Raw genomic sequence first — 13014 nt, 5'->3', positions numbered from 1 at the left:
TTCATGTCTGGCTTGCCTCTTATATTTATCTTGTCCTCTGAAATTCTGAATGTAGCAACCAGATACTGTACTATACAAATACATTGGATTCTATTTACACAATTTGTTTCTAAATAACTACTCTTTGCAAAATAAACAGTGTTAATAGACAGTCTTGGGAAAGGAGCAAACAGTTAACATAATTGTTACCTGACTTGATTCTATGACCTTGGTAGACTATAAATTATTGACTTATTTGTGAGTAACAAACTGGAAGAAAGTCCTTTGTCTCATGTTCTTTTTGTGTTTCAGAAATAGCAGATTTTTTTCATAATACTATGTGTGTTTCTCATTCCTTGCTGTCAGAATCCTAATCAATGCTGAGAGTGGGGATGGTTTCAGATTTTAGACTTGGCAATCTTGGATATTGTCTTTTGAGTGGAGATGATGTAATATAGGACTTCTTCACGCTCCAGGATGTCTGGCTCAAGGTCAGCAACCACACTACAGTGGTGCCTCGCATAGCGACGTTAATCCGTGCAAGCAAAAAATCGCTGCTAAGCGATTTCGTCACTATGCAATTTTAAAAAGCCCATAGAAACGCATTAAAACCTGTTTAATACGTTCCTATGGGCAAAAAACTGACCTTGAAGTGAAGATCCTCCATACAGCGGCCATTTTCACTGCCTCTTAAGCGAGGAATCCGTCCCTAAACACAGCGGGTGGCCATTTTTTTACCCGGTGGCCATTTTGGAACCGCCGATCAGCTGTTAAAAAATCGCTTTGTGATGATTGGTAAGCGAAACAGGGAACCGATCATCGCAAAGCGAAAAAAACCCCATTTAAAATATTGCAATGCGATCCCTTTTGTGATTGCAAAATCTACATCGCTATGCGGTTTTGTCGCTAAATGGAGCACCCGTTAAGCGAGGCACCACTGTATCTGGGTTGTCTGGGACATCCAGAGCTTTATGGTATAATTCCTCTGTATATTCTTGCTACCTCTTCTTGATGTCTTCTGCTTCTGTAAGGTCCCTACCATTTTTGTCCTTTATCATGTCCATCTTTGCACAAAATGTTCCTTTAATATCACTGGTTTTTCCCTTTCTATTATTTTCCTCTATTTCTTTGCACTGTTCATTTAAGAAGGCCTCTCCTTGCTATTCTTTGGAAGTCTGCATTCAATTTTCTGTAACTTTTCCTTATCTCCCTTGAATTTTGTTTCCCTTCTCTGCTGTTTGTAAGGCCACTTTGCTTTCTTGCATTTCCTTTTCTTTGGGATGGTTTTTGTTGCTGCCTCCTGTTCAGTATTACAAGCCTCCATCCATAGTTCTTCTGACACTCTGTCCACCAAACCTAGTTCCTTAAATCTGTTGTTCATTTCCACTGTGTATTCATAAGGGATTTGGTTTATAGACTATAACTGACTAATTCAATGATTTTTCCTACTTTATTCAGTTTAAGCTTGAATTTTTCTATAAGAAGCTGATGATCAGAACCACAATCAGCTCCAGGTCTTTTTTGTATGTGCGCGCGCTTTTTTTCCTTACTGTCCATCTTTGGCTGCAGAGAATATAATTAATCTGATTTTGGTATTACCAATATGGTGATGTCCACGTGTAGAGTCACCTCTTGTGTTGTTGAAAAAGAGTGTTTGTGATGACCAGCTTGTTCTCTTGACAAAACTCTATTAGCCTTTGCTCTGCTTCATTTTGAACTCCAAGGCCAAAATTACCTGTTGTTCCTTTTATCTCTTGACTCCCTACTTTAGCATTCCAGTCCCCTATAATGAGAAGAACATCTTTCTTTGGTGACAGTTCTAGAAGGCGTTGTAAGTCTTCATAGAATTGGTCAGTTTCAGCCTCTTTAGCATCAGTGGTAGGTGCATAAACATGGATTACTGTGATGTTGAAAGGTCTGCCTTGGAATCGTATTGAAACCATTTCTGTCATTTTTAAGATTATATTCCATTACAGCTTTTCCCACTCTTTTTTGACTATGAGGGCTACTCCATTTCTTCTAGGCGCCTAGAGTGGTCGAAATGACTAGATAGGCGGGGTATAAATACAATAAATAAATAAAATAAATAATTCTACATGATTCTTGCCAACAATAGTAGATATGGTAATCGCCTGAATTGAATTTGCCCGTTCCTGTCCATTTTATTTCCCTGACGCCAGGATGTCAATGTTTATTCCTGCCATCTCCTGTCTGACCATATTCAGCTTACCCAGGTTCATAGATCTTACATTCCAGGTTCCTATGCAGTATTTTTCTTTGGAGCATCGGACTTTCCTTTCACTTCCACGCACGTCCACAGCTGAGCGTCCTTTCAGCTTTGGCCCAACCACTTCATTAGCTCTAGAGCTACATGTCCTTGACCTCCGCTCTTCCTCAGTAGCATGTTGGACGCCTTCCGGCTTATCTTTCAGCATCATATCTTTTATCCTTTTGTTTCTGTCCATGGAGTTTTCTTGGCAAAGATACTGGAGTGGCTTGCCAGTTCCTACTCCAGATGGATCGCGTTTAGTCAGAACTCTCCACTATGACCTGTTTGTCTTGGGTGTCCCTGCACGGCATAGCCCATAGCTTCTCTGAATTACTCTGAGCCACTTTGCCATGACAAAGCCGCAATCCGTGATCTTTTAGCCATCAATATTGGTTATTTTTCTAGGTTTCAAAAGGTCTTCTTATATATTGAGGAAGAACACCCAGTTGCTCCTTCTTATTTATTCATTCCATTAAACATAGTCTAATCCACAAAACTATGTCATAACAACTTAATTAGGTTCTAAAATTAATTCTCTAAGAAGTCCTGATGCTTTTATATCAAGACTATCCAGATTAATTGTTTTGAGATTTCTAGATCAGAGTCTGCAACGTATAGTCTGTTCACGCCCCCATTTTGCCACCCCTGTTTTCCACTTCCACAATTTGTTACAGTGGCAGCAAAAAACCCTCATGATGTGTTCTTTCACGTATGGCACACAGGAAGCATGCCTCTTATGTGCAGGTTGCATAATATTCCTGTAGCCTCCAGGAACTGAGAAGTTGCTTTAAAACAAGGCTAACAGTTCCCACGCACCTTCTTTTCAAAGGAATTTGTAGGAACTTTGCTGCATAACAAATTTAGTAATGCAGCTACCAGCAGGTATAGAGAAGACCAAGGCAGTAGCCCCCATTTTGTTCCACCTCCTGCAAGCTGCCATTTGAACATAAATAAACTTTCTCAAAGAGTGCCCTGCACCAGGAGTAATTAAGCACTTTGGAGTTACCAAACTGGCTATAGGTCTACTTAGTTAGCACTTTCAAGTGGCAATTTATGAAATGAAAAATTTTCAGTTCTCCCCCTAGAAATTTGCAGGTGGCTCTGTAAATGGAACTTTGAAGCTTACTCTTTTCTAGTTATAACTTCAGAAGAAATCTAAGGATCGAAACTTCAGAGTTTCCATCACTTTATTCTCATCACTTGTCCCATGCCTTCTTGTTCAGTAGATGTGTGGACTTCTTGTAAAAACACTGTACTTGCAGATCTAATCTGAAAATCTAAATTCTATTTCATAAATGAATGTAAGTGGCAAGAATGGAGACAGTAACACGCCATCTCGTAGTGAGCTTCATATATGTTTTCCCTTTTTTCTTCACTGTTTTTTACTATAAAAATACAATTGGCTTAGATTTTTAAATAATGGTCTTTCAACTCTGCCTGCTCTTTTCCCTGTAATAAGGTACTGCAGTTCTGGATGGAGTATGCAGGTGTGACATTCTATTCAGCCTCATCTGCATCCAATTTGAGGCTGAGCACAATGCAAGCAAAGCCAGCATTCCACCCACTGTTGTCACCTTCACAATGGCCTAGCGATCAAGTACAATGTTCAGTCACTATAGCTCATTTTCAGAATCTATCTGTTGTACATGTGCTACCAAAGTATCCTCCCTCCCTTCATTTGGATTTTTCATAGTCTGTTTCTCCCTCTGTGTTTTTGCTGCATTTTTTAAATGATCCCAACTACAGTACTCATTGCCAGTGATCTGTTCCTGCCCATGGCCCATTCTGCCATTATTTGATCTGTGTGAAAGACAACCTGGAGCAAACTATAACATGTCTCTTCAGAACTTGTTGGCCTGCAAAGCACATCAGCTTTAGTCAGCATAGCCAATGGTGAAGGATTATGGGCGTTGTAGTCCAAGAGTATCTAGTGAATGACGCATTCCACATCTGTGGACCATGCTGTGCCTTTTCAAAATAGCGGAAATCCCTTTAGTTCACCTCTGAAAAACCCTGATTTCTGCTTGCTATCTTGTATGCCAGTATTAAGAAAGATGGTTCTGTGATGTTTCCCCCAATAATTTGTGTTATGTTTCCAGCTTTCAACCCACAAAGAGCTTTTCTAGATTAACCTGTCCCAGTTCATGTGCAATGCAGGGTTCTCTCTGCTCTGCTTTTGAGCTTGTTTTTTTTGATGCAACCAGTCAACACAGAGAGCAGTGGGAGACCGTTAACTAGCCAGAGGGATCCAGCAGTAACTCTTCAATAGATACATACCTTAGATAACAGTGAAAATTGCCTCTTACATGAGGCTAACCATCAGTGCTAGGATTTTTTCCTCTCTGTTCATTGCTGCTTTTCACTGGCACTGGTGAGATTCTCCGTTTTACAGAGGTAACTTGGTCCTGGGGGTCCCACTGCATCACTGGAAGAAGGCATTTGTTTATGCCCATGTGCTGAATCCCCCATTTACAGTCCCTCTGCGCTGCTTCAAAAGGCATTCAAGTCCTGTCCCGTCCCCCATGGGGCATAGTGGAAACAGCTTCCACGTACAGAGTATAGCTTTTGTGTCCCTGTTTTGACGACAATCATAGATAAGCTACACAATTCAACTTGGTTTGCTCTTTGGCGGTGGAGCCTCTCATATGTTCTAGACTTTCAGGGTCTATAGCATTACTTAACATCCTTATTTCAGTCGCTGCAGAAGCTATTGGACATGGCAAGGAAATTAGTAGTTTGAATTTCACCCTCTATGGAAGGAGTGAGGCAAACAAAACAAAGTGTTGACTGGACTGTGAAATAATGCTGATGCATTCCCAAACCCAGCATTCTATAGACAAAGTGAATGGCCTTTGTGAAAGCCTGTTGATGTATAACCCTCCCAAACCCTGAACTCTTGGCATGATGTTGTTTTCTAAAAGCTGTCACATGAGGTCAGCTCAGAAACAAACAGTCAGTGCCGTATCATGTGGTTACAATTGAATGTTTACTTACTCTACTTTAGGGAATGCATTTCTGACACAAGTTCATCTGGGAATAGCAACTCCTCCCCTAATACTCCAGGAGCCTCTGGAATAATTTCTAGGGACCTCTTTAAGGATGCAGAGAGGAATTCTGCAAGGATGTGAAGCAGTGAATTACTAAATTACCCAAAGAGCTTAATAGTGTAGGTTGGTATATATTTATTGTGAATAATTTTTCTGAAAACATGCTGTTCTACAAAGAAATGAGTTGAGCCACATATAACCATTCCTGATCTAACTTCTGTGCTGTTATTATTCTAAGCATTATTCTAAGAGGTGAATGAAATCCACCATTTGTTATTTTTAATCCAAACGGCTCGTTTAATGGCATGTCCCATGCAGTGGTGAGGATTGGTCTGAAACTGTAACTTCCTAATTGTTTTCTGCCTTTTTGAGCGTTCAGCATCCCGTTGGCCATGGAACCAATGCAGAACTGAGAATTCATCTCAAACAGGGTGTGGCGGGGGGGGGGCAATCATTATATAGAGATCTGTGTGGGAAAGGCTACCTAGTAAGGCAGCTGAAAGACTGACGTAAGGCTTCATTGACATAAGACACTATGCTATTTTATGTCTCTAAAGGTTGTGTTTCGTCCTGATTAGCCTACTTCTTTATGTCTACCATTCCCTTTAAAATATTTGAGTTGCTTCTCTAGCCAGCAGTGAAATTGGATGACATAAAGTACTTGTCTCCAGAGTTATCCCAAAAACTTGTCTGAGGCACATCTCTCAAAATTAATCAGGCCAATATTATTGACTCTTCTCGTTCTAGGGAATATACTCCAAACATTTGATAAACATGCTGGCAAACTATTTGAAGAGTAATCTGAGTTACTTGTTTTGCTCATCTCACTTAACTGAGCTAGGTGCTAAAGAACATAAATGTGTGTCCATTGCAAGTAGCTGTTGCATTATTATTCTTTCTGCTTACTGCTATTTTAGTAGCAGCGTTAGCATTAGCAACATTACAGTAGGGATGGGAAGGAAATGCAGTTGCAACACTACAATTACCATTCAATCAACAATGTGTGCAATCAGTCTCTGTTGCAAATTAAGAGAACCAGTTTCCCCAGAGCTCAATCCAGGAATCTGTATATCTGAATACAACATGGTGGTTGTGCTTGTCGACCATTGCAATCACACAGACTATGGACATTGCTATGGACTTTAAAAGAGCTAGGTGGTAGGTCTCTTGACATTGTTATTGGTCCCTACAACTTAAGCACAAAAAGGGAAGTCAACCAGCCCTTTCTTCTCAGGTCACTTACCCTCTTTCCTGGTTGTGTTCATCTAAACTGGAAATATATTGTGTTCCTGTATCTTAAAAAAAACATATTTGAAGCTGAACAGAGAACTTCAAAATATATATGGCACACTCTTTGGCAAAAGGAGGTTTCTTTTTGTTGTTCAAAATAGACCCATTCCAATCAGCTGAACAAGATAAGTGAATATGAAGTTACTTAAACTTCTAGGTGTAGTGTTAAAAACCTAGAAACCCCTAATCCTAGCAGTTTCTAAGATCTGGAACATCCATTGGGTTCTACGTTTGTGCATTCCTCCTGGTGGCATTTGAAGGGGCAGCGGCTAAAGAACATGGCTTCCTTTATGTGGCTGTGTTTTGACGTAAGGATCTCAGTGCTAAATGTCCTTTCAGATGGGAAGCCTTTGCAGTTAGTGTAACACCAATTGCTTTGTTGAAACAAAACTCAGCTCTTTTGTTTTAATTCTAGAACAATAGAATTCATCCCTGGCCTTCTAATGACTTGAGAGTGTTTCTTCCAACAGTCTGCATGTTTGAATAGTCTGCACTGCTAGATCAGTCGCAGTATTAATCAACATCATCCATCATTGTTCTCTGCTTTCATCACTCTTTTCTGACCACACCTGCTATCTTGTCTTGCTTTCTTAAATGTGGTTGCCATCCTCACAGCTATTCTCCTCGGTGGTGTGGGCCTGATCCTGTTTAATGTCCAAAGTGAGAGAGCTGGGTGTTAGGATGCTAAAAGGCCCTGAACATGCTCACTCCAAATTGGTACAGTATTGCTGTCTATATTTATGACATTCCTCTTTATATCCCCTTGTTTTGACACACTTGGAGGCCTCAAAGTTCTACAGGGCTCCTCTTCTTAGGGTGTATTTTCTGAGTGTGGTACTTTTAAATGATGAAGAAAAGGGGGAAAGCCCAGTACATCCCCCTCATAATGTACCACTTTCAATAGTTCTGTCCTCTGGTAACAGTGTGTCTGGCTGTTTTTGTTTCTGTTTTCTTATTACTTTAAGTATTTATTTTCTGGAAAACCGGTGGAATTTGTTGTCAGTTCTTTCAAAGATTAAGTGGTGCTTCTAGTGATGTTTCTATTAACAGCATTGGCCATTGTGTGTGTGTGTGTATGTGTGTGCGTACCCATACAAGTAAAACATTTTTTGAGAGGCTACAGCCCCTGAATGGTGTATGTCAATTAATACCTTTATGATGCTGTAACTCTGTCGCTGTAGGAATCCTGGGCAATTATTGCACTGTTATTTTGGAACTGCTGCTTAAAAATTGGAAAAAAAGGTGAGCAAACATTTTCCTCTTGGAGAATTTTAAATATAACTTTTGTGTATTGTCATGTAAAATAAATATGCTAAATGGAACTTAATCTGACTTTTTTTCAATACTGTGTGCTCTTTTCATTGAGTGGATTTGACTTATATTTCCATACTTCACAATAATTTACCTGAATCGGAGAGATATTGCCTCAAGTTTTAAAATTGGGTACCAAATGACAGATACAGTCAGCAAACTAGTTAAAACTGGGATTTGCCTTCACCAGAATTTTTTTTAATATGTGGAACACACTTGTGAATATTGTGGTATATCACTGTCAGAACAAATCTGAAAGTGGGCCACACTGAGAGTTGGTTGAGCAATAGTTTCAGCTGCAAAGCTCTGCTTTTCTTAGGAAGCACACAAAAGCCATGTTAGGACAATAATATGTGCACAGACAATGCAATGATACCCGTGTGACCAAAATTAGAATTCCTTAGATTCTGCTGTGCCCCAGATTAAAGTTAGCCATCTGCCACATTTAAAGGCCCCCCCCACTTTTCCAGTGGGATTTTCATCACAAAATAAAGCAGCCAATCCACTATAATCTGTTTAGTCATACTGTAAGACCTGCATTGGGAGAGAGTTGATCTGTAGGCCTTCATATGAGCTATGGCTGAATAAAATCACTCAGGAAATCATGACCTTGCTTCAGTTTTTGTCTTGCATAAATTATCTCCTAAGAAACTCCAGAGTATGGTGTTCTTTGTTTTTGTAAAAGCAACAGGATCACCTTGTTCATCTGAACAGTCACAAGAAATGCTCATTTTCCCTCTTCCCTTGCTTCCATCCATTTTCTTCTCACCCAGAGCAGACGATTGCCACCTGCTGGCCATTTATAATATGTAAGAAATGTACAGTATACAGTAGAGCGAAATGTGTCAACCTTCCTCATTTCACTCTACCCATTTATTATAACCAAACATACAGAGTCTGGTGCCTACTGCCAGTGGCTGTTAAGAGGAATTTCTTTGTGGCAAAGCCAAGATGTAATTATATCCCCTAAGATGCCCTGAAAGAGGGGACATGAAACTTATTTCAGATTCAGGGATCCTCCATGGCCAGTTGTTGTGGTGAACAATTGACAGCTATGAGTAGTTAAACTAATTTGGAGCGTTTAAAGACAATGCTGTGACTGGAATGCACAGTGCCAGTTCTAAAGTAGCATAATTTAATTGTAAGGAATACTTGGTCCTAAGCACTAAGACACAGCAGATCCTTCAGTAATGAAGTTCATATTGATTTCAAATAGACAAGCTGAAGCTCAAGTAATTATCTTGTAACAACTTGCCAAGATGCCAAGAGACATGGAAAATGTTTTCTCTCTCCCTCTCCCCCTCCCTCTTTACATCCCTTTGCAAAGGTTAGTGGGGAGGAAGCACAGAAAAATAAACTACTGTATATAAAAATCTGTGGTTAAGATGTTGCATGTTCTAATTGTTCTCTGGTAAGGAGGCTCTTCCTTTAGCAGCCAGTCTAAAGGCCCAGACACACAATCACCTGCTGAACACTTAAGTTTATTCTAGAGGCTAGAAAGACACAGGAATTACATTTGCTGCAGTGAAGGCTGAGCCAAGGACATCTTTACTGAGTCACAGCCAGGTATTCTTATCCTAGATGACACTTTGCAGATGTATTTCTATGGCTGAGAGTAAGGCTATTTGAAAGCCTAGAGCAGGGGTGTCAAACTCAAATTCATCGGGGGCCGCATCAGCAGTTTGGTCCCCATCAAAGGGCCGGTTGTATCTGTACTGATGGCCTTGCAAGGACCCCATCCGACTTGGTGGGAAAAGGAAGGAAGAGAAAGTTGTGTGTGTGTGTGTGTGTGTGTGTGTGTGTGTGTGTGTGTGTGTGTGTGTGTGTGTGTGTGTGTGTGTGTGTGTGTGTGTGTGTGTGTGTGAAGGAAGAGAAAGTGCCTGTGTGTGTGTGTGTGTGTGTGTGTGTGTGTGTGTGTGTGTGTGTGTGTGTGTGTGTGTGTGTGTGTGTGTGTGAAAGAGAGATACAGGAAGAGAACGTGTGTGTGTGTGTGTGTGTGTGTGTGTGTGTGTGTGAGAGAGAAGGAAGAGAAAGTGCCAGGGTCTCTGTGTGTGTGTGTGTGTTTCTGTGTGTGACAGAGATACAGGAAGGAAGAGAACGTGTGTGTGTGTGTGTGTGTGTGAAGGAAGAGAAAGTGCCGGGTTCTGTGTGTGTGAGAGAGAAAGAGAGAGAGAGAGACAGAGAGAGAGAGTTACAGGAAGGAATAGAACGCGTATGTGTGTGTGAAGGAAGGGAAAGTGCCGGGGTCTGTGTGTGTGTGTGTGTGTGTGTATGTGTGTGTGTGTGTGTGGTTGTGTGTGTGGTTGTGTGTGTGTGTGTGTGTGTGTGTGTGTGTGTGTGAGAGAGAGAGAGAGAGAGAGAGAGAGAGAGAGAGAGAGATTCCCACCCCACTTCCCTTCAACCTCCCTGCGGGGACGGAAAAGCTGCTGCCAAGGAATGTCGCCCGCTGGCCCCTCACAGAAATCAGGCCTTTTTCGAGCAAGAGAGAGAATGGAACATCCGGGAAGGGAAGCGAAGCGAAGCGAAGCGAAGCGAAGCGAAGCGAAGCGAGCAACCAGCCAGCCCTCCCGCCCTCCCTCCCTTCTCTCCGCGGCTGGGTCGAACGGCCGCCTCCAACGTTACCCAACCGGGCCGGCGCATCGCTCCGCGTTCCCTCTTCTCTCCCTCTCCTCAGGGCCGCGCTGGCCGCTGCCTCCCGCATCCCCCCAGCATCGCCTCCCTCCGCCTCGGAGCCCGGCCAGGAACTCCCACCGCTCCCCTTCCCTTCCCTTCCCCTCGGGGGCAACAGAGGCGGTGCGGAGCCCCCTCCTCGCGCGGCCTTGGGAACGGCTCTCGCCCCAGGCCGAGAGCGAGCGAGGAACAGGCACGGGAGGGAGGGAGGGGGAGCGCGGGGCGGAGGGAGAGGAAAGAAGTGACAGCGCCACAGCCAATCGGAAGGAGGACGTAGCCTTGTTAACTTGAGCCATTTTTTCAATGAATTTACTCCGTGCAGGCACGGAGTAAATTCATTGGGAAAAAAAAGGGAGGGAGGCTGCAAGGCTGGAGGCGGCTCCGCGGGCCATCAGACGAGGTCTGGCGGGCCGGATTTGGCCCGCGGGCCTTGTTTTTGACACCTGTGGCCTAGAGCATCTTTTCACATTAAAACAAATGGTGAGGTGATCCAGTGAGATCAGATTGTGTAAATTTCCATTTATCACAACCAGAGATAAGTGATATGGAACAGTCAAGCAGGGGAAAGGATTTCTGGGGTGGATGGGTTCCTCTCTTGCAATCAAACAACAAAGAGTCTTCTGGAGCATCTAAGGATTTTTATTAAAATGTGTCGTCAAACTATAGCCACCTTCATGAGATCCATTAAATGTTACTCAGATAAACTATTATGCATGTCCATGGGTAGAGGTAGGGACTGTGATGTGCAAGTTCAGAGGGAAGTGAAATGTGAAAAGTACAAAAGCAGTGCACAACAGTAATTAAGTAACTTCTCCAACCCCCCAAAAACTGTGATTCATTCATAGAAGCAACATTCTGGATTAGTTGATTTGCTCACTAAAAAGTTAGAAATATGGTGAGCTTTGAATTTACAGAACTATATATTGGGCAAAGATAACAGAAAGTTCAGGGTTCAAGCAGAACCCCAAATCTGCTTTCTTGAAGTCCAGACTTGATGCCATCTTCGTCTGATGATGTTTTCTGTAGAACTAAAAAGCTCACCTGATTTGTAACTTTTTAGAGATCCAATAAAGATCCTAATTCATTAAAGTAGCAAAAACTTTTCTCCCTATTCAAGCCATAAGGGCTCACTGAGGTGAACCTACTGTTGCATTCTTGCTCAGCTGTTTCCCCTTGGAAGTTCATTGGCTCCATGATGGTCACCTTGGGGCCAGGCAGGGAATGTCCCAAAAGCAAGCCAAGTGTTCCCTCTTCGGCTTTTTAAATATTTCTCTGATATTACATTGGTCTCCATTTATTCTTTTGCTCCAAGACTGGCCCATTTTTCTTATAGAAAATGCATCAGGACAGTGCCAGCAAAGATCACATATGGACATAAGTAGGTATAGGGACCTCTGAGGTTTTAGATGACAGTATTAAGTCCTGGAACAGCATTACTAGAGTAGGCTTAGGACTTATTTTCTTGCACAAAGTCCTAAAGAGTGGGGGAGGGGGAATTGATTCAGCAAGGTCCACACAGAAAAGAGGGATTGGAAGAAGAATCCATGCAAAAGGTCCTTCAAAACTGTGTATTTCATATCACACTGACATACCTTTTTTAAAAGATGTGTGAACTTCCCCTCACCTCTGTAAAATCAATACTGAACAGAACAGTAAATGAAACTAATAGAATCCTAGGGATGTGAGTAGGTTTTGATATTTTTAATCTTATATTACAAAAACTGAATATAACTAATGGGTTATAGAATAGAGTTGTAAGCACATAGGGTCCCCCCCACCTTAATATTCCTTTGTGATATTTATATTCTGTGTCTCCACGAGTGATCTCTGTGGGGAGGCAAGCAGAGTACACTTGCTGCCACATCCTATATGTACTTTTTAATGTAAACAAACAGGCACACTATGTTGTAGTGGCGGGCTGTCTTTCTTCTTAGGCATCCTTCAGTCTCGAGTAACTATGGTAATGTGCTCTGTATCGAGGACTTGGAACAGTGTCTAGTGTGGCCGAGAAGGCCAATTCGAGAGTGACAATCCCTTCCACACTGAAGACAAAGACAATCTGTCCCCTGTCCAGCTCCCTGATTTTGCTGCTTCTGGGACTGCCTCTCTGCCTCGGCCTGCTGGACAAGGGTCTGTTCAAATTGGGAGAGGCCGTGATGCAGTGCCTGCCTCCAGGCTGAACACTCGGATGTCAAGGTTTCCCATCTGTTGAGGTCCATTCCTAAGGCTTTCAGATCCCGCTTGCAGATATCCTTGTATTGCAGCTGTGGTCTCCCTCTGGGGCGATTTCCCTGCACTAATTCTCCATATAGGAGATCCTTTGGAATCCGACCATCAGCCATTTTGCATTACACTAACATACCACCGTGCGATTTCGGCTGGCTGGCTGGCGCCAGAATTCCCTTGGACACTCTTGCTGTTCTCCAGCTAGCCCAGGATGACAGGATG

Source organism: Pogona vitticeps, chromosome 1 (genome assembly GCF_051106095.1).
Source record: "Pogona vitticeps strain Pit_001003342236 chromosome 1, PviZW2.1, whole genome shotgun sequence".
NCBI classification, from domain to species: Eukaryota; Metazoa; Chordata; class Lepidosauria; order Squamata; family Agamidae; genus Pogona; species Pogona vitticeps.
The sequence above is the reverse complement of the archived record's forward strand: the minus strand, read 5'-3'. Positions refer to the sequence as shown.